This window comes from Pan paniscus, chromosome 4, assembly GCF_029289425.2.
Source record: "Pan paniscus chromosome 4, NHGRI_mPanPan1-v2.0_pri, whole genome shotgun sequence".
Classification (NCBI taxonomy): Eukaryota; Metazoa; Chordata; class Mammalia; order Primates; family Hominidae; genus Pan; species Pan paniscus.
Window position 1 is genome coordinate 6,557,502 of NC_073253.2, and position 27,212 is coordinate 6,584,713.

The following is a 27,212-nucleotide window of genomic DNA, read 5'->3' on the forward strand; positions in this document are numbered from 1 at the left end:
ACTTAAACTCAATCCAGGTTTTTAGGGGGAAAAGTCATCCGAACAGATACATGGGTGAAATGATGATGATTGTGACAATGATGCTCATGATTTTTAACAACAGTGATGATGATGGTGATGGTAATGATGGAGATGATGATGGTGAGATTTAAGATGATGGTTATGATGGTAATAGTGATGATGATGATAACGATCGTGATAATGGAGATTGTGGTGATGATGGTGATGGTGATAATGGAGATGATGATCATGGTGATAATTGAGATGGTGATGACGACAGTAATGATGGTGATTATGACATTGATAATGGAGGTGATGGCGATGGTAATGTTGATGATGATGGAGATGATAATAGAGGTGGTGGTGATGGTAATGATGGTGAGAATGAAGATTATGGTGATGGTGATGATGATGATGGAGATGATGACAATGGAGATGATGGTGATGATGGTGATGACAGTGGTAGTGATGATGATGACAATGATAGTGATGATGATGGTGATGATAATAATAATGACATAGTGGTGGTGGTGGTGGTAGTGATGAACATGATAATGATTATAGCTAACATCTTTAAGTGCTTACTATATGCTACATCCATGATACCTTAATTGAGTTATTGAATTGAATCTTTACAATGTATGAGGTTAGCCTATAGCTATTGCCATTTTGTAGGTGAGAATAACAATAGACCTTGTCACCTAGTACCTAGAAAGCTTCTCTGTAAAACCCAGATTGTCCCTGAGTGTGGAGAATTGGAAGTCATCCACAAACAATGAAAGGTCAGTTCACAGTGGGAACATGGCCTTGGAAGTCGAATAGTCAATCCTGGGCATCTGATGCAAGGCCAATTGCTTGCAGACAGGGATTAGAACAGAAAACACTACTAGTGTTAAGTCAGTAATTACATGTAAGAACTGTGTAAGTACACATAGATGAAGCAAAGAAGAGGCAGAAAGAGAGAAAATGGCATAAATGGAGAGGGAGAGGTGACAAGTGGAGAGGTGCCCTGGAGCTGTTTATTCCTAAACAGGAGCAACAGGATGAAAGACCAAAGATAGCCACTGCACATCTACCTGAGTCTCTGCCCTACCCACATCTGCTCCTCATCCTTCTACCTCCCACTTTTCAATCTCTGGAGGGATCTGCCTGCAACTTTCAATAATCTAGTCCACCAGTAAGGTGCCAACCACAGCAGAGTTGCCAGGCAAATGCAAGATGCCTAGTTACATCTGGATTCCAGATAAACAAAAAATAACTTTAATAAACACATCTTACACAATTTTGGGAAAAGTTCAAATGTAATTGGGCATCCTATATTTTTATTTGTTAAATCTGGCAATGATGACCCTTACCAAGACCGTATTCTTTCTATTGTCCCACCTCCTTCTCCTGTTCATTAATCTGAGGGAGGGAAGATGAAAGCAAATTCATTGAATATTTCCACAAACTTAGATTCTCAATCATGAGGACTGGAGGAGAAAGACTGGGTCTTGTATGATGAGACCACCTCTAGCTGCCTGTGAGCAGTTCTATGGTGAAGGGTAGCACATGTGCATGGGGCTTGGAGGAGGGAGACCTGACCTTAGATAACCGTCTTTCATTCATTCATTCATTCTCATTCAACAGACAGCTATGAAGTACTGTTGATCCTTGAACAACGTGGATTTGAACCCTGTGGATCCACATCTATGTGAATTTTCTTCTGACTCTGCCATCCCTGGGATAGCAATACTAAGCCCTCCTTTTCTACCTCCTCTTTAGCTCACTCAACATGAAGATAATAAGGACGATGACCTTTTGATGACCCACTTCCACTTAATGAATAGTAAATATTTTTCTTTCTTATGATTTTTTATTAGCAATTTATTTTCTTTAGCTTGCCTTATTGTAAAAATACAGCATATAACACATATAGCATACAGAATATGTGTTATCTTCTGTTTAAATTATCAGTAAGGTTCCTGGTCAACAGAAGCTATCGGTACTTAAGTTTTGGGGGATTCAAAAGTTATACTCAAATTTTCTACTGCAAGGCAGGTCTGAGTCCCTAACCTCTGCACTGTTCACAGATCAACTGTGCTCCCTTTGTGCCAGACGGGATATGCTGAAAGTAATAACAAAGAAAGTCAATGACTTCGTTAGGATGCCATGGAGTGTTGAAGTCTTGACTCCAAGGACTTCAGAATGTGATCTTATCTGGAAAGAAGGTCCCAACAGAGATAATCAAGGTAAAATCAGGCCTAATGGCCTCAGGGTTTGGGCCCTAACCAATATGTCTGGTGTCCTTAAAACAAGGGGAAACATGGGCACCATCATACACAGAGAGAAGATGATGTGACAATGCAGAGAGAAGACGGCCATGTGAAGATGGAGGATTAGAGCGCACAGTGTGGAAACAAGCCAAAGGACCTCTGTGGCCAACAGAAACTGGGAGAGGGCCAGGCGTGGTGGCTGATGCCTGTAATCCTAGCACTTTGGGAGGCCAAGGCAGGCAGATGATTTGAGGTCAGGAGTTTGAGACAAGCCTGGCCAACCTGGTGAAACCCCACCTCTACTAAAAATACAAAAATTAGCCAGGCGTGGTGGCGGGCGCCTGTAGTCACAGCTACTCAGGAGGCTGAGGCAGGAGAATCACTTGAACCCAGGAGGCGGAGGCTGCAGTGAGTCGAGATCATGCCATTGCACTCCAGCCTGGGCAACAGAGAGAGGCACAGGACAGATCCTCCCTAGAGTCTTAAGGGAGCCTTAGGGAGAGAGATGGGACAGATCCTCCCCTGAGGGCACCTTCATCTTGGACTTCTGGCCTCCAGAACTGTAGGACCCACCTAATCTATGTTTTGTCACAGTAGCCCTAGGAAATGAATACACACAGTCATCTACTCAAACCCTAAAGGTGGGAAGAATAACGACGGCTGGGCACTGTGAAGGGAGGTGTGCAGTGCTACAGGGTTCATATCAGAGGGTCTTTCCTGGCCAGGAGACTCAGAGACCTGCCTCTGAGGAAGCCACACTTGCATTGGGAGAGGAGCAAAGCCTGTGGGCAAATAGGCAGAGGAGCTTCGGAGCAGGAGGCCCTGGGAACCCAAGGGGGGCAGGTGATCTGTCCCCATGCAGGCTATGGACATGATTAGTGGCATGAAATCCAGGCCTTGACTCTAACGGTTAGATTTGCCCATCAGCAGAAATCTTCCCAGAGGCAATCCTATGAGGATAAGATCTGTAAATACAGGGCTGATGAGATTAAGGCAACTCCTCAAAATCTCATCAGGAAGCAAGTGATGCAGATGGAACTAATAAAAGATTAAATGCAATCTTGAAACCTGTAATGCATAATGCTGTAATTGCGGAGGCCTTTGGAGAATGATAGGAATATTTTAAACAAAGGAAGGAGAGGGAGGAGTGCATTCATGCCCTTCAGCACTGTCTGGGAGGATGGATGTCCCAATTTTAGAGGTCCCCTCCCAGGTCTTTTTCTGGAAATAGCCCCAGAGTTGAAAAGAACAATGTATCTTGCTATCACAGCACATCGGAAGCATCCTTTCAGAATATCCACTTCTCTTTGCTCCAATTTTATGCTCACTAAGCAACCTTCTGAGTTGTAATTTGGTGTTCTGACTAGGTGATTTTTTTTCCAGGCCCTGAGCCAGGACTATTCTGGGGGCCTGCGTTCAGGCTGTGCAGGGACAAGGCAGATCTGAGAAGGCCAGGCTCTGACACCAGGCAGCACCACATGAGCCAGAAAAAAAGGGGGGTTCAACACTGGGTCAGCTCAGAAGAGCAGGGGAGTGCAGTGTCCCCAGAAGACGGGTCCCACCAGCCTGGCAGGCAGCACTGGGAGGCTCGGCTGAGCGGCCGACCCATCTTGGGCACGTGTATATGTTCCATGTGCCCATGCTCTTGAGAGAGCAGGCAGAGGAACCCCAGGAGAGGGGAAACCTGATAGAAGGCAAGGCCAATGTCTTCAGTCAAGAAGGATGTGGCTGTTGCAGGGCCCATAGGAATGAGATCATGTAGCATTTGTCCTTCTCATCTCTTCTTGCACTTGGCATAACATCCTCCGGGGCCATCTACGTTGTTGGATGGGGGATTTTCTTCCTTTTTAAAGCAAAGAGGTAGATCTAGAGTGTTCTCACCACACACACACACACACACACACACACACACACACACAGAGAGAGAGAGACAAAAGTAACTGTGATGTAATGGACATGTCAATTAGCTTAATTGTGGTGACATTTTGTAATGTACACATATATCAAAACATCAAGTTGTACACCCTAAATATACACAATTCCTATTTCTTAATTATACCTCAGTAAAGAAGAAAATAAAAGGATGTGGCCAGTGTGTAGCTGGCCCAGAAGGCAACATTGGTCTCTGCCCAGCCCTGTGATACACCTTCAAGGCTGACTCTGTGACACCTCGTCCCCCACCGCCAAAGCCTCTCCACCTTTGGTAACCGGAGTATCTGGCTCTGACACTTGGTATAGACGTGTTTCTTACTTAAAGTTCAGTTAGTGGTGGACACCCATTGAGGATTCAATGAAGAAAGGTGAAAAGCGATTTTGGATTCTGTTTCTCTGCAGGTTTTCTTGTTTTCCCTTAAGCCAAGGCCCACTGATGTTCATAGTAAGTACACAGGTTGGAAAATATATCATGAATCAGGACAAATTGAGAACTATCCTACAAGACCCAGCCAGAAGACTATCTGATTTACTGAACTTCTTGTCCAATGTTAGAGAAGGTAGTTGTGTCAATTAGTAATGTGGTAAATTTAAAATTTGTGGTCACAAACTTGGAAACTCAAAAATGGATGGTTCTAACTCTATAATGGAATTCAGTGGAATTTACACTCTGTTTAGAGCTCTTCATTTACCCAATTCCATGCATCTCATTCAGCCCCATGTCCGTCCTTCCCATGTGATTGACACATTTAGGGAAATTACAAAGTTACATCATGGTGTCATAGAAAGGGAATGTTTTAGTATGAATATTTTGGGTCCTGGCCAACATCCATGGTGAGAAATTGATTCTTCCTGTTCCCTCTTCACCAATGGCAGAAGCATTCTCAAGTGCTCCCAGGACCTCTGATGCTCTCTCCTGGGGGCTCTAAAATCCTCTGATGTTCCTTCCTGGGGGTTCCCACATCCTCTGATTCTCCCTCCCGGGGACTCCCACATCATTTGTCCTCCCTCTTGGGTGCTCCCACATCCTCTGATGCTCCCTCCTGGGGGCCCCACATCCTCCGATGCTCCCTCCTGGGGGTCCCACATCATTTGTCCTCCCTCTTGGGTGCTCCCACATCCTCTGATGCTCCCTCCTGGGGGCCCCACATCCTCTGATGCTCCCTCCTGGGGGCCCCACATCATTTGTCCTCCCTCTTGGGTGCTCCCACATCCTCTGATGCTCCCTCCTGGGTGCTCCCACATCCTTTGATGCTCCCTCCTGGGGCCCCCACATCCTCTGATGCTCACTCCTGGGGGTTCCACATCCTCTGATGCTCCCTTCTGGGGGTTTGACATACTCTGATACTCCCTCCTAGGTGCTCCCATATCCTTTGTTCCTCCTCTGTGGCTGCTCTCACATCCTCTAGTGCTCTTTTGTGGATGCTTCAGGACCTCTGGTGCTCCCTCATGGGTGTTCCCACATCCTCGGGTGCTCCCACATCTTCTAATGCTCCTTTGTGGGTGCTCTCAGTAGCTATTCTCCATCAGCCCTGTGTCTTTCGTGGGGCAGATGTTGTTCGTGAACTTTCAGGAGCTCCTCTGTGCTCAATTCTGAGATCATGAGAGCCAGGATGGGGGGTGCGGGGAATGCTGTCCCCCGCTCTGCTGAAACCACCTTGTCCAATGGGGGTTGCCCCATATCGATGTGGGAACTGGGCAGTCATTTCCCCCTGCTTTCCCCCTGAGCTCTCTCAGGGGTCCCCTTCAGGGAGAGATGAAGCTACAAGCTGGGGACCACCAGGGTTGCCAGGAGCCACCAGCAGCTGGAGGAGACGAGGAAGGATCCTCCTCTGGAGACTTTGGAGGGGGCACAACCTTGCTGGCACCTTGACTTCAGACCTCTGGCTTCCAGAATTGTGAGCAAATAAATTTCTGATGTTTACGTCCTGCAGTTTGTAGTAATTCAATGTGACAGCCCAGGAAACTAATATAATTATATGGTGGTCACCTTTCCCATTCCCCTCAACAGACTTCTGATGTTCAGACATCTCACCCCTCCTCCTCTCTGAAAGTAACAAAAGATAAAATGAATAAGAATGGAAATGGAAGCTCTGTAGAGAATGACCCAAGTTTCATGAAGAAGAGCAGCTTAGGTTGAGCAAGCCAACCTGGAGGAGGGGACACCAGCCCTTGCAGACCTATGACGTGGTCAGCAAAGCCAAGGATGTCAGGAGGGACCACTCCTGGATGAAGGGGTGAGCAGGAGCGTGGATGGGCTGCAGAGCCCCCAGAGTCCCCAGCCCTTTGTGCTGGCCTAAAGTGCAAAAGGAAGTCAGCTGATCCAGGAGACAGGCAGGGACACCCCTTTTGTTCCAGTTGTCCTGCCTTCTGGTTTCTTCTCATAGAGATTATTTCCTGTTTGTATGTGGGTCCACAGACCCTGGAATACAGCCTGATGCAGAGTAGGTGCTCAGCAAAAGCTATGAAATGAACAGATGGCAAGAAAATTCCTCAGGAAGGAAGGGGCTTAATGAAAATGTCCTCTATGGAGCAAATATTTAAAATTAAGATAAAAGAAGAGCTCAAGATACATATCATAAAACAACAGAGGGAGTTGGAAAAAATGATGAAGAAGAGCCAAATAGTAGCAGAGAAGCTGCCCCAGCTATGGAAAAGGAAGTCCCCACAAACAGATAGATGGGCACTGCTGGAAATACACTCAGAGACTGAGAGAGTTTTAAAAGAAAGAAAAGTGAGGTGGAAAGGACTAAATGTTAAAAGATGGCAAGAGCACACCAAAGATTGAAGACAAAGAAAATTCATTCCTCTTAATTGCCAAACTCAAAACTCCACCTCTATCCGTATGTGCTCGGTCCCTCTCAATTGCTTCCTCTCCTGGGGAAACAAACGTAACCATGAGTGGACCCCCTAAGCTCCCAGGCCCTGCCCATCGCGTGTTCTCCTCCTGTTGGGAGTGGACACCCCTCCTGGCCACCCATCCCCACCTTCCTCCTGCTCCTGCTGAGCTGGACCTCAGCCTGTCCCGCCATCGACTCCACTCCCGGGGATGGCCAGTGCTGGCCAGCTATGGTGCACTTTGATTTCCCACAAATGTCCTGCCCCTCATGTGTCCATGGACTGTGCCAGAGTATGAGGCAGGGGAGCAAAGGCCGGGGCTCAGGATGGGGGAGTCAAAGCCCAGGATGGAAACAGGTGGGTGAACAGGAATTTTTTTCACAACAAGGACACATCCCAGGGAAGGGAGTCAGGGCCAGCAGCAAGGCTGCTGTGATGTGGCCTCTGGAGATTAGGATGGGGCATCCCCTTATCTCTCCTGTGAAAGGGGCCATATTGGCCTCAGAGCCTGGACAAGCTCGAGCCTACAGGTCAGGATTAATGGGGGTCTTGTCAGTGTATCCTACAACATTCTGGCTTGTAACTCAGTCCCCCTGCATAGGACATGTTTAATCAATGAACCAAAACCTGGGTGATGGGCTAGGGAGCAGGAGGGGACATCTTCGGTGGTGACTTTCCTCCACTGTGCATTGGGAGTTGCTGCCATCTCCTCAGTGGCCTGGAGCCCCTGTCCCCACGGACACAACAGCAAAGGGTCCTGCACCTTGGCCTGGAGCCTCCTGAGAAATAAAGACCAAATGGAAGGCTCACCTTTTCTTCCATTCTGGGGAAGCTTTTGAGACCCCCAGGAGGGCCTTGGGCTCTAATTTCATTAACTCTGAAAGGGGCCCCAGATCCTAATCCTAATTCCTGCCTCCTGGGCCAAAGGGCCCTTCTGATGCCTTAAGTATGTGGGATCCTGATCCCAAGTACAGTATCTCCCTAAATAAAAGAGCTAATCTACCTTAAAAAGGTCGGCAACTAAGCTGTGCAAGCTTGGAATAGAGATATGCCTCTCCTCCCTCTTACACGTTTGCCCATCTCCTTGGAGAGGCATGTTGGTTTTGAAAATGTTTGCACTGAGGTCTGTGGGCTGCAGCAAGGCACAGTGCAAGGTGCACACCACTTTCCTCTTGGAGCTCAAAATAGTCAGATACAAGTCTCTCTGTCAGGAAGACCGGCTGCCCTGCCTTCCTCGACCCAGAAAGGGACCATGACCCAGTAGGCACCTTAGCACCACCCCTGGGTCTGCACTTCTCTCTAATTGCCACTTCTGGGAAAATCTGTCACCCGCTACAGCAGCGGAGTCAGGAGATTGGTAAACCAAACCCTGGCATCCCGTGCTTTCAACCCAGATCCCCAGCAAATGTATCCTCTGATAGACAGCTCATTAGTGTCCCCTCCCCTCCCACTCCCCAATCCCCAGGCACATGGAGTCCAAACACTGACCTGCTATGTAGTGAGAAGAAGGAGGAGGAGGAGGAGGAACAGGATGGGGGAGAAGAAGAGGAGGAGGAGGAGACAAGGGTGAGAAGACAGCTTAGTTTAAAATAATGAAACCACCTAGAGCTCTTTGATTGGTCAGGACTAAGCTATCTCAACATGCAGTAGGAAGCTATGCTTGATCAAATGGTATGAAAAATGGCTCAGCAGCATCTGCAAGGTGGAGCCCTCAGCAATCACAGTTATGGGCTTGCCCAGCCCTCTGCTGACGTGGGCAGCCACTTTCTTAGATTAAAATGTGCTGGTCTGTGGAGAGCAACTGGGCGGGCAGTAACACTGAAGCCTGGCTCTTTTGAATTCTCTGTCCATCCTCCCCTTCTGATTGTGACTCACATACAGAAGTGTGTGGCGAAACAGGCAAAATGCAAGACTGGCACTGTCACATTTATCTAGAGGCTTTGCATTGGGAGCTTGGCAACTCCATCCTGTGACCCAAGCCAGGGAGCTGTCTAGCCCTGGGAAAGTGGCTGAAGGCTGCATTCTCCTCACCTACTCCAGGATGCTGTGGCATGCCTCTCTAAGCCCAAGGAGAAACAGTGTGTGCAGTGGTGAAGTCATCACTATACTATTATTGTCCTAAACTTACAACCTCTTGATTTATTCCTCCCGCATTCATAGAAAGAATAGAGCAATTTCAATATTGCTATAAATTCTTCTGCTCTCATAGAAGGGTTTAATCAAGCCACTTCCATCTGTTCTTTCTCCCAAGATGGCAACAAAATCATTTTCTGCCTATAAGAAATAACTTTGGAGGAAAGTCCTGGATACATTCAAAATACACCAGAAAGTTCTCAAAGTTAGATTTGTTCATTTCTGAGATTGTGAGCTGTTCTGAATCCTGCAGTCCTGGCAGAGGGGACCAAATGCTCACCAAGAACCTGAGACTCTCCACGCTTCACCAAGCCCGGGAGTGCACTCTGCACCAGATTTGATAACTGGCCTCTGGAGAGGGCAGGGTGGGAAGGAATCAGCCCAGGCACTGTAGGCGTTCTGGGGGAACGTTGCTCCATCAAAGAACTGTGGGTGCATGGGGAAAAGTGCTTCTCCTAGAGCTCTCCATCGCAGCCCAGTGAGATGCTCTGAGCAAGGGGTCTGCCTGTGGAGCCCCTCACACCACACCTTCTCTCTCACTCTTGACACCCCCAGCACAGTCAGCACACAATGGCTCTGACATAGGGATAGGGAGGCAGACCTTGGTAAACCTACTTCCTTTGGAATTGCATCGCCGTTCTAGACTCAAGGGAGGCCCTGTGTGTGTCTGGATCAAAGCTTATCTTCCTCTAAGACTCCTGTATTTCCTTTTCTATTTAACGAACAACTGGCTGGGCACGGTGGCTCATGCCTGTAATCCCAACACTTTGGAAGGCCAAGGCTGGTGGATCACTTGAGGTCAGAAGTTCGAGACCAGCCTGGCTAACATGGTGAAACCCTGTCCTACCAAAAATATAAAAAATTAGCCAGGTGTGCTGGTGCACACCTGTAATGCCAGCTACTTGGGAGGCTGAGGCAGGAGAATCACTTGAACCCAGGAGGTGAAAGTTGCAATGAGCCGAGATGGTGCCACTGCACTCCAGCCTGGGTGACAGAGTGAGACTCCGTCTCAAAAAAAAAAAAAAAAAAAAAAAATCTGCATTCCCTTTGTCCAAGAATATTTCAGCTCTGCTTTACCCCTTGCTATGATCTGAATGTTCATGTGCCTATGTTGAAATTCTAAGCTGCAAGGTGATGGTATTAAGACATGGAGACTTTGGAAGGTGGTTAGGTCATGAGGGTGGAGCTCTTATAAATGGGATTAATGTCCATAAAAGAAGCCCTAGGGAGACCCTCGCTGCTTCTGCCCTTGAGAAGACAACCATCTATGAGGAAGTGGGTCCTCACCAGACACCAAGTCTGCCAGCACATTAATCTTGGACTTTCCAGCTTCCAGAACTGTGAGAAAGAAATTTCTGTTGTGTATATGCCACCCAGTCTATGGTATATCATTACAGCAGCCAAGACTAAGACACATCTAAATGTTACTTATCTAAACAACAATACTTTTCTGGCCAGTGGATGTCAGACAGGAGATGGAACCTGAGTGATTACCTTGGTGCTGAAATGCCTGCTCCACCCTCAACACTCAATGCACACTGGTAGAGAACGGCAAGATGCTGGACACACACACAAAGTAAACACCTCTCAGCATAAAGCGAAGGTTCCAGGAATGAGCTGTCTTCCCGCCTCTCCCTGTGTTTCCTGCAGGCTGCATCACCAGATGTCGGCGGGTATGGAATTGGGAAGGAATGAAAGCAGGGAGGGGATCAGGGCATTGGCAGGACAGGGAAGCTGTGTTCCTTCTTTACTTAGAATGTTCTTTTTTGAGCCAAACCAAAGATGAAAACTTTCTCAGCTCCTGGAGTCCCAAGAGACAAAAATAAAATATTCTAAAGCTGGTCTGTGTCTCCCTTTAGTCACCCAGAACCCACGGGGCCACCTGTGACAGATGGTGGCATTGATCCAGGGTGTAATTGATCAGGTTTGGCAAGAGCAGTAGAAGAAACTGGGATGCTGACAGAAGAGAAGCTTAGATGATTTGCATATACTGCTCTTCCAACATATAGAAGACAAAAGTGAGCCCCCAGTGATGGGGCTCCAGGTGTCTCTTGGTGGGACCCCATGTGGTCTGCTCCTTGCTGGATAACTGCAGTTGCATGGCAGCCCTGCTTCACAAAAATCCAGGGTAAATTGCATTCCTCCTACACGTCATCACACAGAAATACAACCTAAGTAAGCACACATTTTCTAAAACCCTAAAGAGGGCTCACACCTTCTGGATAAGCAACTAATCCCGAGAATGTCACTCACTCTGCTTATTGATAGCCAGTGATTGCCAAGTTTTCTGCCTCCAGAATGGATCAATTCCAGCTGTCTCATGTGTGAGTGCCTTTGCTGACAGTGCTTTTTGTATTAACTAATACATCCTTGGAAAGGGTCCCAAGTGGGAGAAAGAGCATCACACTGACGGGCACCCTGTTAAAATAAATAATCAGGAGAGGATTTCATATTAACAATCTGAAAACTCACAGTGTTCAATAGTGTTTCTTCAGTATTCAGGGTCCCTCCTTTTTTCCTTCTTCTTTTATTTTTCCTTCTTTTTTAATTTTATTTATTTATTTATTTATTGTACAACAAAGTGTCTCACAGGTTCTCTATTGCTTAGAGGGAGAAAACATGGCCCTTTTAACACACTGATTTCTTTCATGGCTGTGCAATTTCTTTGCAGTTTATGAATAATTTTTGTCCACAGGGTTTGCAGCAAATATTAGTTACAGTGTAATCAGATGGATAGAGCCAGGGTTAGAAAAACAAATCGTTTCAATTATTTTTACAGCTTCATCACAGACCTTGTGATTTTTCAGCGATCTGTGAGCCTGCATGTCTAAAGGTCAAACTATTCTGAAGCAAAGAAATAGGAAATTCACAAATTCAGAAACTGTTTCTGCATTATAGTTGCCTCCCAAATCTAATTGCAGGACTAGATGACTTCTTCCCAAATGCACACAGTCCTTACTTTTTTAATGTGTGGTGTATTCCTCAGCTCAGGCTGCCATAACAAATACCGTAGACTGGATAGCTTCGACAAGAGAAATGCATTTCCTCCGAGTTCAGGGGGCTGGAAGTCTAAGGTCAGGGTGCCAGCGTGGTCAGGTTTTGGGGAGGTTCTTGCAGACAGCCACCTTCTCTCTATGACCCTGCATGGCTTTCCTCCAAGTCTGTGCAGGGAGCGTGCAGAAGATCTCTCTCTCTTCCTCTGCTTATAAGGCCACTAATCCCTGTGGATTGGGACCCTACCCTTATGCCCTCATTTAACTTCAATTACCCTAAAAACTGTATATCCAAATATAGTCAATTTGGAGTTAGGCCTTCAAAATATGAATTTGGGAGGACATAAGTCAGTCCATAGCAAATGGCCACTTCATGTAACGTCTAGTGCTTTGAGCTGAGTAACTTAAAGCACTGGGCATTATATAACATATAAGCATGTATGTATCTGGAAGGGATGAGAATATAATAGTCATTTGATGGGAATTCCATGGAGAAGGAGTTGGAGTATCATGTGGCATCGTGGAGGCACATAGCAGAAGGCATTGAGCAGACCTTCAGGAATCAATAGGATTGCAGCAGGCAGGATGGGGGTGGGGTGGGTACCCAGAGCTGTGAGAAAGTGCAGCGTCACCATGAGTGAGAGAAGTTCACAGGGAGCACACATGCCCTTGAGTGCTGAGCTAAGGACCTGGAAAAGAACCACTGTGAATTCTGCAGCTATGGAAACCCTGGGGCTGCCTGTGGTCAGAGAGGGGCTTCAAGATCAGTGATTTTCCAGCAGCTGGGAGAATGGACTGGAACAGAGCCCCCCTGAACCGTTCTGACAGCCCAGATTAGAAGGGGGAAGGTGGAGGAAAGGCAGAGAGGTAAGGTGAACATTTTATTTCTTATATTTTTACATTTGCATTCACAGTCTTTACATTTCATTCCAGGGCATCTGATTCAGGGGAAAAAAAGAAAACAACATGTTTTTCATGTATTAACATTGCTGATGCACTCCAAAATCCTTCTGGAACCATCAATGAAAGATAGAATAACAAACAGAAAAATAACTTGGTTATCTCAACTTGTCCCTTGCAGTAAACATCAGAGGTGATGAAATATTTAGGTATGACCAATCCATGATATGAATTCTTGAGCCAAATAAGTTAATTGCTATGATTCTACACAAACTCAGTATCAGTTGCCAAAGTAATGAAAATGGTTGGATGCACTGGAAGCTTTCAAGACTAAGTGTAGCTAGTATGATATACTGATGTTTCTACACCAAAAACAAAAGAGTAAAACTAGTTTATCCTTGTGATTACAATGCTGAAAAAAAAAGCCATCTTATAGCTCTTCTTAAATAATTCATGATTTACCACTACAGAAATGAAAATAAAAATAGACGAGTTTTCTCAGAACTTTCGGTATATATCAAAAGCTATTATTGTTAAGATATGATTTCCACTGAAATTTCAGAAGCAAAAAGACTGGCTAAGAACTAGCGCCCCTCGAAGACTGGCAGCTCCACCACTCATCCTGCTGAATGTGGAGTAAATGAAGCAGGGCGTGGTCACCGGGCTTGGTTTTATAAGGGAGTGGGAGAGAGGATGGATGGAGAGGAAATTGATTTTTGCTAAGTTGGGAAAATAACTATTTTATAAGAAAAGACATGTGCTCATTAAATTATTTACAGGGCCAGTGCAAATGATTTAAATAGAGAAACACTGAACTCTTAAAAATAAATAACAAAAGCACCGAGGTACCTGGCCTTGCTAACATACTCTTTCGTTTCTGTTATGAATGGCAAATGCTGCGGATGTGAAGTCACCCGTCAGATCACTGTAAGTAACAATAATGGTCAGCAGTGACGTCAGTCGAGGGCACAGTCTAGACATATCCTAGATGATACTGAATACAGGCACCTACTTATGGCACAGACAATTCAGAAGAAGAAGAAAAAAAAGCGGTATGTGTGAACCACTTCTTTTTTAAATTGAAAATGAAAATAGCTTTATGGAGGTGTCCAATGGGGATAGAAATGTATCCCCTTAAAATCAGGTTACCTAATCCATGGAAGGGCAGAATATCACAGAGAAAATTAAAATGGGTTTTAATCATGGAAAGTAAACATCTGAGCATATTTAACAAGTCTCAGCACAGAGCCAGCTTTCTCCAGGCTAAGCCTGATAGAGGATCTGGTGTCTTCCCTGGTCTCTCACCCATCTGGCCCATCCCAGACTGAGAGAAGCACCTGGAGCTGCCCCTGCCGGGGACTCCCTGCTTCACGTGAAACCACCTGGCTCTCAGCACTGCAGGGCCTGGGCGCGCTAGCTTTCTGACACACAGGGAGTCAGCAGATGTACTACCAATGCTCACAATTATTTCCAAACAGGCCTGCAGGCAAGGACTCTCAATAACTGCGGGCCATCATAGGAAAGGAAATCTGCCCATACAAAACCAACACAGGTGCACCAATCTCACAGTGGAAGCACAGTCTCGCAGTGGGAGCACAGTCTCGCAGTAGGAACACAGTCTTGCAGTGGGAGCACTATTTCACAGTAGGAGCACAGTCTCACAGTAGGAGCACAGTCTCACAGTGGGAGCACAGTCTCGCAGTGGGAGCACAGTCTCGCAGTGGGAGCACTATCTCACAGTGGGAGCACAATCTCACAGTAGGAGCACAGTCTCGCAGTGGGAGCACTATCTCGCAGTGGGAGCACAGTCTCACGGTGGGAACGCAGTCTCGCAGTGGGAGCTCTGTCTCGCGGTGGGAGCACAGTCTCACGGTGGGAGCACTATCTTGCAGTGGGAGCGCTATCTCACAAGTGGGAGTGCTATCTTGCAAGTGGGAGCACTATCTCACAGTGGGAGCACAGTCTCGCAGTGGGAGCGCAGTCTCGCGGTGGGAGCGCTGTCTCACGGTGGGAGCGCTGTCTCACGGTGGGAGCACTATCTCGTCATAGTGGGAGCACATTTTCATAGTGGGAGCACATTCTCACAGTGGGGGCACATTCTCACAGTGGCAGCACAGTCTCACAGTGGCAGCACAGTCTCACAGTGGGAGTATTATCTTGCAGTAGAAGCACACTGAGCACACTGTGTAGCTGTTCACACTTGTTTCCTCACCCTGACTCCCCATGCCAAACCCCCAGAACCGGTTCACACTCACCAAGAGATCTTTATTTTAACTTGAAGAATCCTTCATTTACTTAGAAATAGAAAGTCCCCTCCAGGGATACACCAGGAGGCCTATCATATCTGTAACGGGTGGAGCAGAGAGATTGGAATGGCCTTGAAGAGCAGAAGCTCCCAGGCTGGGTCCTGCTAGAACCTGCTCATCACGTCTCCAGGAGCAGCACACACAGCATGCCAGTCAGGACGGGTGTGGGAAAGATGGCAGAGAAGAAGAGGCAGCCAGAGAGAAGCCAGCCGTGTCAATGAAAGTCCTAACTGGTGGTTTGGCCCTCCCTTCCCAGTGGCAAGAGGATGCCTGTTGTAAAATGGATGTGAAGCCTGGCATCATTAACCATCCAGCTCAACCAGCTTTAAATCCTAGGCCCTACAAATGAACTTCAAATTTTCAGCTTCCCACAGAGGATCTCACCACCTTCAAACCACCCAGGCTCTGTGTCAGCCATACTGGAGTTTTCACTGTAAATTAAGTAAATGGGCCTTCTGGTATTATACACCAGTCTTTCTAGCTTAGCTAATGTGAATCTACCTCTAAAATATGGAGACACTCTCAGAGTGCTAACCAAGCTAGCTGTCCGATCCTGGCAGGCTTCTTGGCAAACTGAATACCTGGCCAGGAGAAAGGCCAGGTGACTGTGTCCCCACTTGGCTGCAGGGATAAGAGCAGTGTGATTTCTCATTTCTCCTTGAGATGCCCCACATAGTTCTGCTCCTGGGCTTCAAAAAAGATGATATCTAGTGAATGATTCCTCCAGCGTTTGGATGGGAAATGGGCCAAGGGCTCTTCTCCCTACTGAGCTCTTTCCTACCCACTGAAACATCCCCCAACCAAAACTGCACCAGAAAGCCCAAGATTCTGGAGATGCCATCCTGGAGAAGGTATTCAAAGGAGTAGGAGACTTCTCAAAGGCTAAACAAAACTCCCAACTTATCTCTGCCAGAGTAGGGTACATCAAATGGCCAAATCCACCGCTTTGCAGTCTCCCAGTAAGAGGCAGATCCTCTGAAACAATCATAGGCACAGATCTTTGCATTTTTTAGAAGTCACAGAATTAAGATTTTTCTGCATCTCGATGATTCAGACACTTTAGAATTTGATATTGGCGTAGAAACTAGGAATCATAAAATAAATTTTTTAAAAATTGTCATTTAATAAACATATTATGTGTCACCCAGAGCATAAAGAAACAGGCAAACAAATAGGAGTGTAAATGTTTGCATGATACATAGGGAACAATTTAGCAATAGCTGTTAACTATTGAAAACATTTGCTTTTGGGTCTAGCCATCTTACTTCTAGGAATTTTTCAAGATATTTTCAAGGTTCACAAAGAAAAAATAGACCATTTTAGCATAGTTTATCACGACAAAAAACACAAATGTGCAATAATCAAGTTTGGTGCATCCATGCAATGGAATATTATTAATAAATGTCCTGTATACTGACATGAAAACCTATCCAAGGGGAATTAAGTGAATAAATGCAAGTTGAGCAAACAATGTGCATCATTCGCATATGTTGGTAGAAGCATGAAATGTTCTGGTTTGATTCACTATTCAAAGAGGTTGTCTCTGAGGACTGGCACTACAGGGCATTCCTTTCTAGAGAACATATTGGTGTGCATGGAGGTTAGGAGAACAGACTCACCCCAGCAACACCACATTTTGACCTTGGGCAATGCCAGGTTCTGGGTCTACCTGAGCACAGCCCTACTTCACAGAGTGCAGCAGGGCTCACATGAACTCACATACATGAGGCACATAAAATAGTGCCTGGTACATAGTAAGCACTATATGAGCGCTCTTATCTTGACCACTGCTATTGAGCCCCCACATGAAGGTTTTCGCAATCATAACCACCTTGGTGTTCTTATGCCATTTAAAAAAAAAAAATAAGACTTCAGGGCTGCAGGCGGTGGCTCACGCCTGTCATCCCAGCACTTTGGGAGGCCGAGGCGGGCAGATCACTTGAGGTCAGAAGTTCAAGCCAAGCCTAACCAGCATGGTGAAACCCCATCTCTACTAAAAATACAAAAGTTAGCTGGGCAGTAGTGGTACAAGCCTGTATTCCCAGCTACTCTGGAGGCTGAGACAGGAGAATCTCTTGAACCCGGGAGGCAGAGGTTGGCTGTAGTGGCCCGAGATTGTGCCACTGCACTCCAGCCTGGGTGACAGAGTGAGACCCCATCTCAAAAAAAAAAAAAAAAGACTTCAGTTAGTAATAGAATGTTTTTTAAATTAGCAAGATGATGATGTAAGTAATGGTTATTTAAATCAAATCTCAAAATACTGGAATTATGTCATCCTTGAAGAAGACAAGAGGAGATCTGGGGGTTCCAAGAGGAAATGCCCCTTCACCTGCAAGGTGGTCACCTTAGAGAAATCTCAGTGCCTGGGTTGGGTATGAACTGAAAACTCCTAGCCAAGAAGGACGGAAGACCTTGGTATTAGGAAGGTTTAGATTAGGAAGGTTTAGATTTTGAGATTTTTAGATTTTGAGATGACATCCAAGCATGCAAGCAAAAAAAGTCTCTTTTGCTTTTATCTAAGTCATACCATGAAGCTGGCCAGGGTGATTCTCTGACTCCTGGAATGGCAGACCTGGTAAGCAGCTCTATATCCCCTTTCACACCCACCACTACAAAGCTTAAGCCCAATTCTCTGTTCAACCGCAGCAAGTGTGGGGGGCACTGTATCCTGTATGTCTTTATTTTAGTTTATCCACCAACCTTGTCTCCAGGGTCTGATTTGAATCTTGTTTGGCTATTGTATATTTTTGTTTTTATTTCGTATTTCTAAATCACCTGTTCTTTCTGCAAACTGTCTCAAATCTTTATCATGCATTTCCTGCTTACTCCCTAAAGATCGTCTGCCCTTCCCACGTCTTCGCCGATCGGTCCCCACTTTCCAGCCTGCACAAGTGCCTTGGAGCCCTACCCTTTGGATGCAGCCAAAGCCATTCCTAGCAGCCCTTGAGGGTTCTAACAACACGACTGTGGAGTCAGAGGTGGGTGCTCCTTTTTCTCACCTCTTGAAAGGTAGGGAATGCAGCATCAGGAAAAACACATAGTAGGCACTATGGAAGGGATGTGGAAGGAGGGTGTGAGGAATGAACTCTGAATGAATGGAGGCTACCAAGCTGCTCTAAGTGTCTTCCTCCTCTCCACTGGGACACTTCACTGACCAGATTTCCTTCTCCTTCCCTGGAGGAAGTCCTGTCTCCTGGGATCCCAAGGCTTCATCCAGGGACAGCTACATGTAAATCAGGAAGAGAAATCTGCCGTGGAAAAGGTCTCCATTGACCAACTGCTCCTCTGGTCTCTGACTGTCCAGCAGACAAGGTATGTGAAAAAGTGTGTGCTGTCTGAAACTTCACTCTAGCAATAGCAGTGATCAGAGTAATGACAGGGATGGGAAAAGTAATAATAACAATAACAGGCACTCTAAATTTGAGTAGCATTTTGTAGCTTTCAGGAGTGCTTTCAAATGCATTTGCTGTTTTCTCCTATGCCTCCAGTGACCCTGTACATACCCAGATAATTACTACTGTGGCCACATCTTTAAGTTTCTGTGATTTTATATCAAGATTCAATTGTGTAGGGAAAAGGAAACTTTTTCATCATAGAAGGAGACATTTAATTCACTTCTGACCATTCCAGGAAGGGTAGGCACCTGACTTCGTGGCAAGGATGTGGACTGATGGTGTTGTCTGGATAGTGATCAGGCCACGTACTCATTGTCCACATCTGCAGGGGCCTTCTCAGTCCACATTCCTGGTGAAAATCAACATCGTGTGACTTTACAGATTCATGAGTGCCAGGGAATGAGCGACCCTCTGTTGCTGTCACAATCTCATTTCTTTTCCTTCTCACTGGAATTTTAATCAGTCTGAGCATCAGTTAATGATTCTTTCTTATCCATTTGATTAAAATACAAAGTCATTGAGGCAGTAGCAAATTGGATTTTTTTTCCTTGGCCCTTAGTGCACTGCAGTAATGAAATCCACGACTTCCCACCTCTGCTAGTGAAGTGTCAGCATGTACCGTGTGAAACCCAGGAAGGCTCATCTGTCTCATGAGTGATTTCCTTTCCTGAGGAAGGCCCTCCAAGGAGCCATGCATCTCTGGAACGGATCACCCATGCTGACAGAACTGAAGATTGAACCTCTAACTAACATGACTTGTGCAGGTGACAGGGAAATTGTTTGTAATACAACTTCATTTCTTTAAAAGCAGCTACGGATTTTATACTTGGGTGAAATTATATCCCACATACTAATTTAATAAACTCCTCTAAGCTTACACAGAGTCTCTTCTTGGAAAAGGATGTGTTTCTGATCCACTGGCCGGTGCACTGAATGATTTCCCGCTACAACCCAAGGGAGAAGGAGTAGTGAAGACTGAAAACTAGGCAAAGCCAATTCGTATTCTGACGAAACTTTACAAATGCTGTTTATGACAAAACCCAGTTGTAAAAACTAAAGGGTAAGGTGAACACCCAAACCCTGCCATTAAAATAACAAAGAAAGGGGATCCCTGCTACCTTTGGTTAATCTTTTCCAGTGGAACCTTCTTGTCTTGTGTCTCATTACCTCAAGTCCCAAGATTTCCAACCCTGGGTAAAGACTGTCTCCTCAGGGCCAGGCACAGTGGCCCACGCCTGTGATCCCAGCAATTTGGGAGGCCGAGGCGGGTGGATCTCTTGAGGTCAGGAGTTTGAGACCAGCCTGGCCAACATGGTGAAACCCTGTCTCTACTAAAAATACAAAACTTAGCCGGGCATGGTGGCACATGCCTGTAGTCCCAGCTACTAAAGAGGCTGAGGCATGATAGTTGCTTGAACCCAGGAGGCGGAGGTTGCAGAGAGCAGAGATCGTGCAACTGCCCTCCAGCCTGGGCGACAGAGCGAGACTCTGTCTCAAAAACAAAAATGACTGTCTCCTCAGAGCTTGGCAGCAGTTCTGCTAGTGAAAGTGATTTAGAGCAGCTGCTCGCAAGTAGGCAGAAGAGCCTGTGGCAAACCTTTCTGACCCTTTCTCCTTTCCAAAGAGAAAAGAAGAGAGGTGACAAAGAATTGGAGAGGAACAAACTATCAGAGTAGACTTCTTGTTAGCAACATATTTTTTAAACCATTGTTATTTACTTTAGAAAAGAATAACATGCGCTCATGCACCTGATTTTATATTGATACATTCAACAAATTTTATTTGTTCTACTTTGTATTAGGCACTGAAGATATATCAATAAGAGAAATGACAAAAAGTTATGTCTGCACAAGACTTTTCATTGTACTCTAAAACTGTGCCCTATTACCTTAAAAATAACCCAGTAGTTGTATTACACTTGTGTAGTAGGTCCTTAGGATAGATAACATGCCACATCCTCCTAGCTCAACCAACTTCAGCACTGCAGTGTCGGACAGCTCCATACACCTCTGCAAGGAATTCCAAGTCAGGCAGGGGCCACTTGTCTCTCTGCATTCCAAAGCAGCAGAAGGCTGCTAAGCTACACACAAACACAACCTGAAAAATCAATACCCTCTGGGGCAACCCACCACATGTGGGAGATGAGAACCCATGGATAAATTCCCCAGCATCCCACTCTCTGACTCCTTCACTGGGATCACCTCTCACATAAATTATTTGTACCTTGCCGCAAAGTTTGCTCTGGGGAACCCAGAGCAAGGTACACATAAACTATTTGTACCTTGCCCCAAAGTTTGCTCTGGGGAACCCAGAGCAAGGTACAAATAGTTTATGTGGGCTTGTTAGAACCCCAGATAAGCCAAGACAACTTGTAATAGCACAAGGATGCAATAAGTATGACACAAGTGAGTTGTCACTGTAAAAGCAAATTTGGGGAGGTGGAACTGTATATAAACAAACTTCAGTGGTGTATTTGTGTGGTAGAGGTGTGAGTGAATCATAGTCAAATCATAGTTCATGTGACAATACACACTGAAGGATTAACAAAATTATTAGAGAAACTATATTAGTAAGTCTGAAGCTGAATCAATAGCAGTTTATCATTAAATTTGAGAAGAACAGCCAATAAAAATATAGAACAGCCTAAGAAACATGAAAGAATGCAGCAATATGGTTTGGCTTTGTGCCTCCACCCAAATCTCAGGTTGAATTGTAATCCCTAGTGTTGGAGGAGGGGCATAGTGGGAGGTGATTTGATCATGGAAGCGGATCTCCCCCTTGCTGTTCTCATGATAGTGAATAAGTTCTCACAAGATCTGGTTGTTTAAAATAGTGTAGCACCTCCCTCTTCATTCTCTTCCTCTGATCCAGTCATGTAAGATGTAACTCCTTCCTCTTCACCTTCCACCATGATTGAAAGGTGGCAGGCGAAGAGGAAGGAGTTACATCCTGAGGCCTCCCCAGCCACGCTACCTCTACAACCTGTGGAACTCAGTCAATTAAAACTCTTTTCTTTATAAATTACCTAGTCTCAGGTAGTTCTTTATAGGAATGCAAGAACAGACTAATACAGAAAATTGGTACCAAGAAGTGGGACATTGCTATAAAGTTACCTGAAAATGTGGATGCAGCTTTGGAACTGGGTAATGGGCAGAGGTTGGAACAGTCTGAAGGGCTTATAAGAAGATAAGAAGATGAGGGAACATTGGGAACTTCCTAAAGACTTGTTGAATGGTTGTGACCAAAATGCTGACAGTGATATGGACAATAAAGTCCAGGCTGAGGTGGTCTCAGATGGAGATGAGGAACTTATTGGGAACTGGAATATAGGTCACTCTTGGTATGCTTTAACAAACAGACTGGCAGTGTTGTGCCCCTACTCTAGGGATCTGTGGAACTCTGAACTTGACAGAGATGATTTAGTGTAACTGGCATAAGAAATTTCTAAGCAGCAAAGCACTCAAGATGTGGCCTGGCTGCTTCTAACAGCCTAAGCTTGTACTCATGAGCAAAGAAATAATCTGAAACTGAAACTTACATTTAAAAGGGAAGCAGACAGTAAAAGTTTCCAACAATGTGGATAAACCATGTCACTTGAATTTATTGCCAATATCCGAATATTGATATTCAAAATCATATAGTATTACAGATTTGCAGCCTGACTACATGGTAGAAAAGAAAAACCCATTTTGGAGGAGGAATTCAAGTCATCTGCAGAAATTTGCATAAGTAAAGTGGAGCCTAATGTTAATAGCCAAGACAATGGGGAAAATACCTGGAAGGCACTTCAGAGACCTTCACAGCAGCCCCTCCCATCACAGGCCCAGAGGCCTAGGAGGGAAGAATAGTTTCATGGGCCAGACCCAGGGCTCTGCTCCCCTGCACAACCTCAGGACACTGCTCCCTGCATCCCAGCTGCTCCAGCTCCAGCTGTGGCTAAAAGGGCCTCAGATATGTTTCAGAGGTGCTGCTCTGCTCCAGAGGGTGCAATCAAGAAGCCACAAAGGCTTTCACATGGCATTAAGCCTCCAGGTGTGCAGAGGGCAAGAATTGAGGCTTGGGAACCTCCACCTAGATTTCAGAGGATGTATGGAAATACCTGGTTGTCCAGCCAGAAGTCTGCTGCAGTGGCAGAGCCCTCATGGAGAACCCCTACTAGGACAGTGTGAAGGGGAAATGTGGGGTTGAAGCCCTCACACAGAGTCCCCACTGGGGCACTGCCTAGTGGAGCTGTGAAAAAAGGGCTACTGTCCTCCAGACCCCAGAATGGTAGATTGACAGCTTGCATGTGCCCTTGGAAAAGCTGCAGGCACTCAACACCACCCCAAAAAAGAAGCCTTGGGCACTGTATCCTGCAAAGCCACAGGAGCAGAGCTTCCCAAGGCCTTGAGAGCCCACCCCTTGCATCAGTGTGGCCTGGGTATAAGACATGGAGTCAAAGGAGATTATTTTGGAGCTCTGAGATTTAATGACTGCCCTGCTGGGTTTCAGACTTGCATGGGGCCTGTAGCCTCTTTGTTTTGGTCAGTTTCTCACATTTGCAATGTGAACATTTATCCAATGCCTGTACCCCCATTTTCCATTGTATCTTGGAAGTAACTAACTTGTTTTTTATTTAAGAGGCTCATAGGCAGAAGGGTTTGCCTTGTCTCAGATGAGACTTTGGACTTGGATTTTTTAGTTAATGCTGGGATGAGCTAAGACTTTGAGAAACTGTTGGGAAGGCATGATTGTATTTTGAAATGTAAGAAGGACATGAGACGTGGGAGGGGCCAGGGACAGAATGATGGGGTTCAGCTCTGTGAACCCACCCAAATCTCATCTTGAATTGTAATCCCCAATGTTGAAGGAAGGGCCTGGTGGGAGGTGATTGGATTACGGGGGCAGATCTCCCTCTTGCTGTTCTCATGGTAGTAAGTTCTCATGAGAGTTGTTTGTTTAAAAGTATGTAGCACCTCCTGCTTTGCTCTTTTCTTCCTGTTACAGCCATGTAAGATGTGACTCCTTTCTTTTCACCTTCCACCATGATTGTAAGCTTCCTGAGGCCTCACCCACCATGCTTTCTGTACAGCCTGCAAAGCTGTGTGTCAATTAAAGCTCTTTGCTTCATAAATTATTGTCTCAGGTAGTTCTTTATAGCCATGGGAAAACAAGCTAATACAAGCAGCATCCACCTTGGTTAATTCTTCTGCAGTAGGATCCTGACCATGGTGCCCAGGGGGATGTCAGACTTCTCAGGAGAACACATTTATTTATTTGTTTGTTTGTTTATTTGTTTTTGAGATGGGGTCTCACTCTATTGCCCAGGATGGAGTACAGTGGCACAATCATAGCTCACTACAGCTGACAACTTCTGGGCTCAATGGATCCCTCTGCCTCAGCCTCCTGAGTCGCTGGGACTATAGGAGGTACCACCTATATAGGCACCACCACACCTGGCTAATTTTTTTTTTTATTTTTTAGAGACAGAATCTCACTATGTTGCCCAGGCTGGTCTCAAACCCTGGCCTCAAGTGATTCTCCTATCTTGGCTTCCCAGGTCATTGGGATTGCAGGTGTGAACCATCATGCTGAGCAGACATTTTAGAGAAACTTTAATTAGTCCTGAATAAACTAGGCAGAACCCTCAGTATTTGGGTAAAGTCTGACATTTGATTCATATTAGGCCGTCAGAAGGAAACTAGACATGTACCTGTATCAGTGTCATCTCTGGATCACTAAACTTGTGAGTGTTCAGCACTCACATGGTTCAGAGACTGCCACCATATCCAATCAGCATAAAAATTCCAATAATGTGGACAAAGTATGTTACTTGGATTTATTGTCAATATCTGAATATTGATTTTCAAAATCATGTAAGTATTACAGATATGGCTTGGAGTGAAAATCTCCTAATGTTTTATATATTAAAATTATTTTAACCAGTTGAGGTCTAAATTTGCATTTATTATCACAAAATATAATGCTGGCAGCATTAACTTCAGTAGTAGGGCCACCCAACAACCTTCACCACGAGAACTACATTAACACCTCCTCACCCTGGCCATGCTCAAACCCTACCAGTGGGAAGGGGGCAAGCATTTTGCATTACTAGCATGCACACTAGGATGATCACAGAAGCAATCTATCATACTTACACTCCACCATCAGAAAATATAATGATCACATTTTTTAACAAAATTCAGGTTTATTCTTTTATTCTAGAAATTTATCCTGTGAAGGTAACATGTAGCTGATGGTTGATTTTCAGCATTTGGTATGTTGTCATTGAGTGCATCTCTGATTTAAATGACAAATTTTATTGGTCCCTAATGACTTAGTAGTGTACTAGTGAGTAGGCCTTAATCACATGAAAAAATGAGTCTACCAAGTGGCCTTCCCCTCTTTGATAATGGCAAAGAAATGTCCCATGTTTGGGGATGGATGTCCAGCTCATGTGGCTGCCTACTGTCTACCTCTGGGCCACAGACCAGAGGCCAAGCATCGTTGTATCCAGTGCCACCCAGGAAAGGTACTCATCTGCCTTTGTTCCAAGGAGGTCCTTTTTCTCAAGAGTGTTTAAATAGTGCACACGTTTGTACATACCATAGAGCAGCAGTTCATATTGGCTGTAGATGTTGTGAAAACAATAGCCATTGAGTAGAGGCCAGGGATGTTGCCAAATATCCTACAATGCACAGAAGAGCACCCCCTCACACACACACACTGCCACAACAGATAATTCTGACCCAAAATGTACATGGTGCCTAGATTGAGGAAACTTTGCACAAAAATAGTATCTTGGCCTGTCCGCCTCCTGCTCATGGGACTTCAGTTCAAAGAGAACTGAAATGCAGCTTTAATAAAAGCCTTTGTCTCTGAGCCATGAGTGTTGTGGAAACTGGGGCCAGCTGAGGTGTGTACTTGCAAGTAGGATAAAAACTCAGACCTGCACACTTCCCAACATCCCTCTACAGGCAGCTGCAGCCTATTGGATCTGATCTATTGATGTCCACAACCTGGGATACCTAGATGTGCTAAAAGAGCAACTATAGCACGACAAGGCTACCAGCTGGGTGAGCGGGAGGAAAACAAGAAAAGAGCTTTGTGTCCAGGGTACATCCACCCAGCCAGCCTCACATATCACATTTGCTGGGGATTTGGATGGTGGCAGGGCTCTCACAGCTGAGGAGCAGTCCACAGTGCAGGAAGGAATTCTGTTACAACTCACTCCAAAGCTGATAAACAGCCAGACAAAACTGAAGCTGTAGCTGCCCTGTGTGACTGCATCAGCCTGTGGAAGCCATCAAAACAATTCAATAACTCAATGACATAGTCCTAGTTCCAATTCATCTTTCTAGCAGGCATCTGTTCCTATTATATTTGAACTGTGCAGAGGAAATTGGATAAGGCATGCTAGCACGGGACACTGCAAGCTGCAGCAATCACATGCCCAGCAGCGGGAGCGGGAGGATAGAAGACAGGAGGAGAGAAGCCAGGTACTGAATCTCAATCAGAAGCAGCTTAAAGGTCAGACTCTGAAATTCCCTTCAGAGCCCATCAAAGCCTACCTGTAATTTCCACAACAAAGTAACCCAAAGCCATTTCTTGGTGACCCCCAGTGTCAGGGTACTCACCCCTCATTCACAGACAGACAGCCCTCAATGGTAGAGTAACAGCATCAATTCTTCTCCCCATCTGTTTCCACTCACTGGCTCTGCCCAGTCAGCCAAGAGTCAAAGCCTTAGGCATTGGAGCATGGATTCATGGTCAGGTTCCACTCCTTGGTTGAAATTAAGGGTAACTTAAGTTCTATGGGTGGAACTGGCTGGAGGGAAGATAATAATTTGGCAAATGACAAGTGCTCCAAGGGGACCCGTGATACATTCTATCTAGGTCAGGAGTGGGCAAACCATTCCCCATGGGCCAAATGTGGCCACTTCCACTCACTGACCCATCTTCTGTGGCTGCTTTCACATTTCAATAGCAGAGCTGAGTAGCTGCAACAGGACCGCATGGCTGGCAAATATTTACTCTCTGGCCCCTTCCAGGAAAAGTGGCCAACTCCTACTCTAGAGACCAGACTTCTAAGAAAAAAGTGAGTCTTCAGGATGCAGATTTTCAGTAGCATACATGGGAGGACTTGAGAAAGACAGGAACAGGCATGGAGATACTGAAGCCCCCTCTTCACAATGGTGAGTGACAGCTCATAGTCTCAGGAGTTAATTGGTTGATAGAGGCAGACTCTAAGGCAATGAGATAGAAGGAAGAATATTTTTGATGAAGGGGCAGATGGAGGAACCTTTCCTAGTGTAGGAGAAGCCCTCAGCAGAGGAGAAGCAGCACCCATACCTGCATGGGGTGGAAAGAAAGGAGCAGGAGCCCCCAACAGCAACTAGGAGAACCAAAGAGAAGCTAAGAACTTGATCTTGTCTTGAATTTCTGTAGCATCTGAGACACTAGAGTTCAGTCCTGCATTAA

The 27,212-nt window shown here is 45.6% G+C and overlaps 2 long non-coding RNA genes across 3 annotated transcripts in view; one reads left to right on the forward strand and one right to left on the reverse strand.

Annotated features, from left to right (window-relative positions):
* LOC103784339 (uncharacterized) overlaps positions 1-27,212 on the reverse strand; it is a 269,859-nt gene that overhangs the window by 211,179 nt on the left and 31,468 nt on the right. The window lies entirely within an intron of this gene.
* Positions 9,438-25,663, forward strand: LOC103784338 (uncharacterized). The gene is made up of 5 exons (XR_609960.4): positions 9,438-13,018; positions 17,879-17,932; positions 18,193-18,335; positions 18,542-18,669; positions 19,312-25,663. It is a non-coding gene; the product is annotated as an uncharacterized LOC103784338 (long non-coding RNA).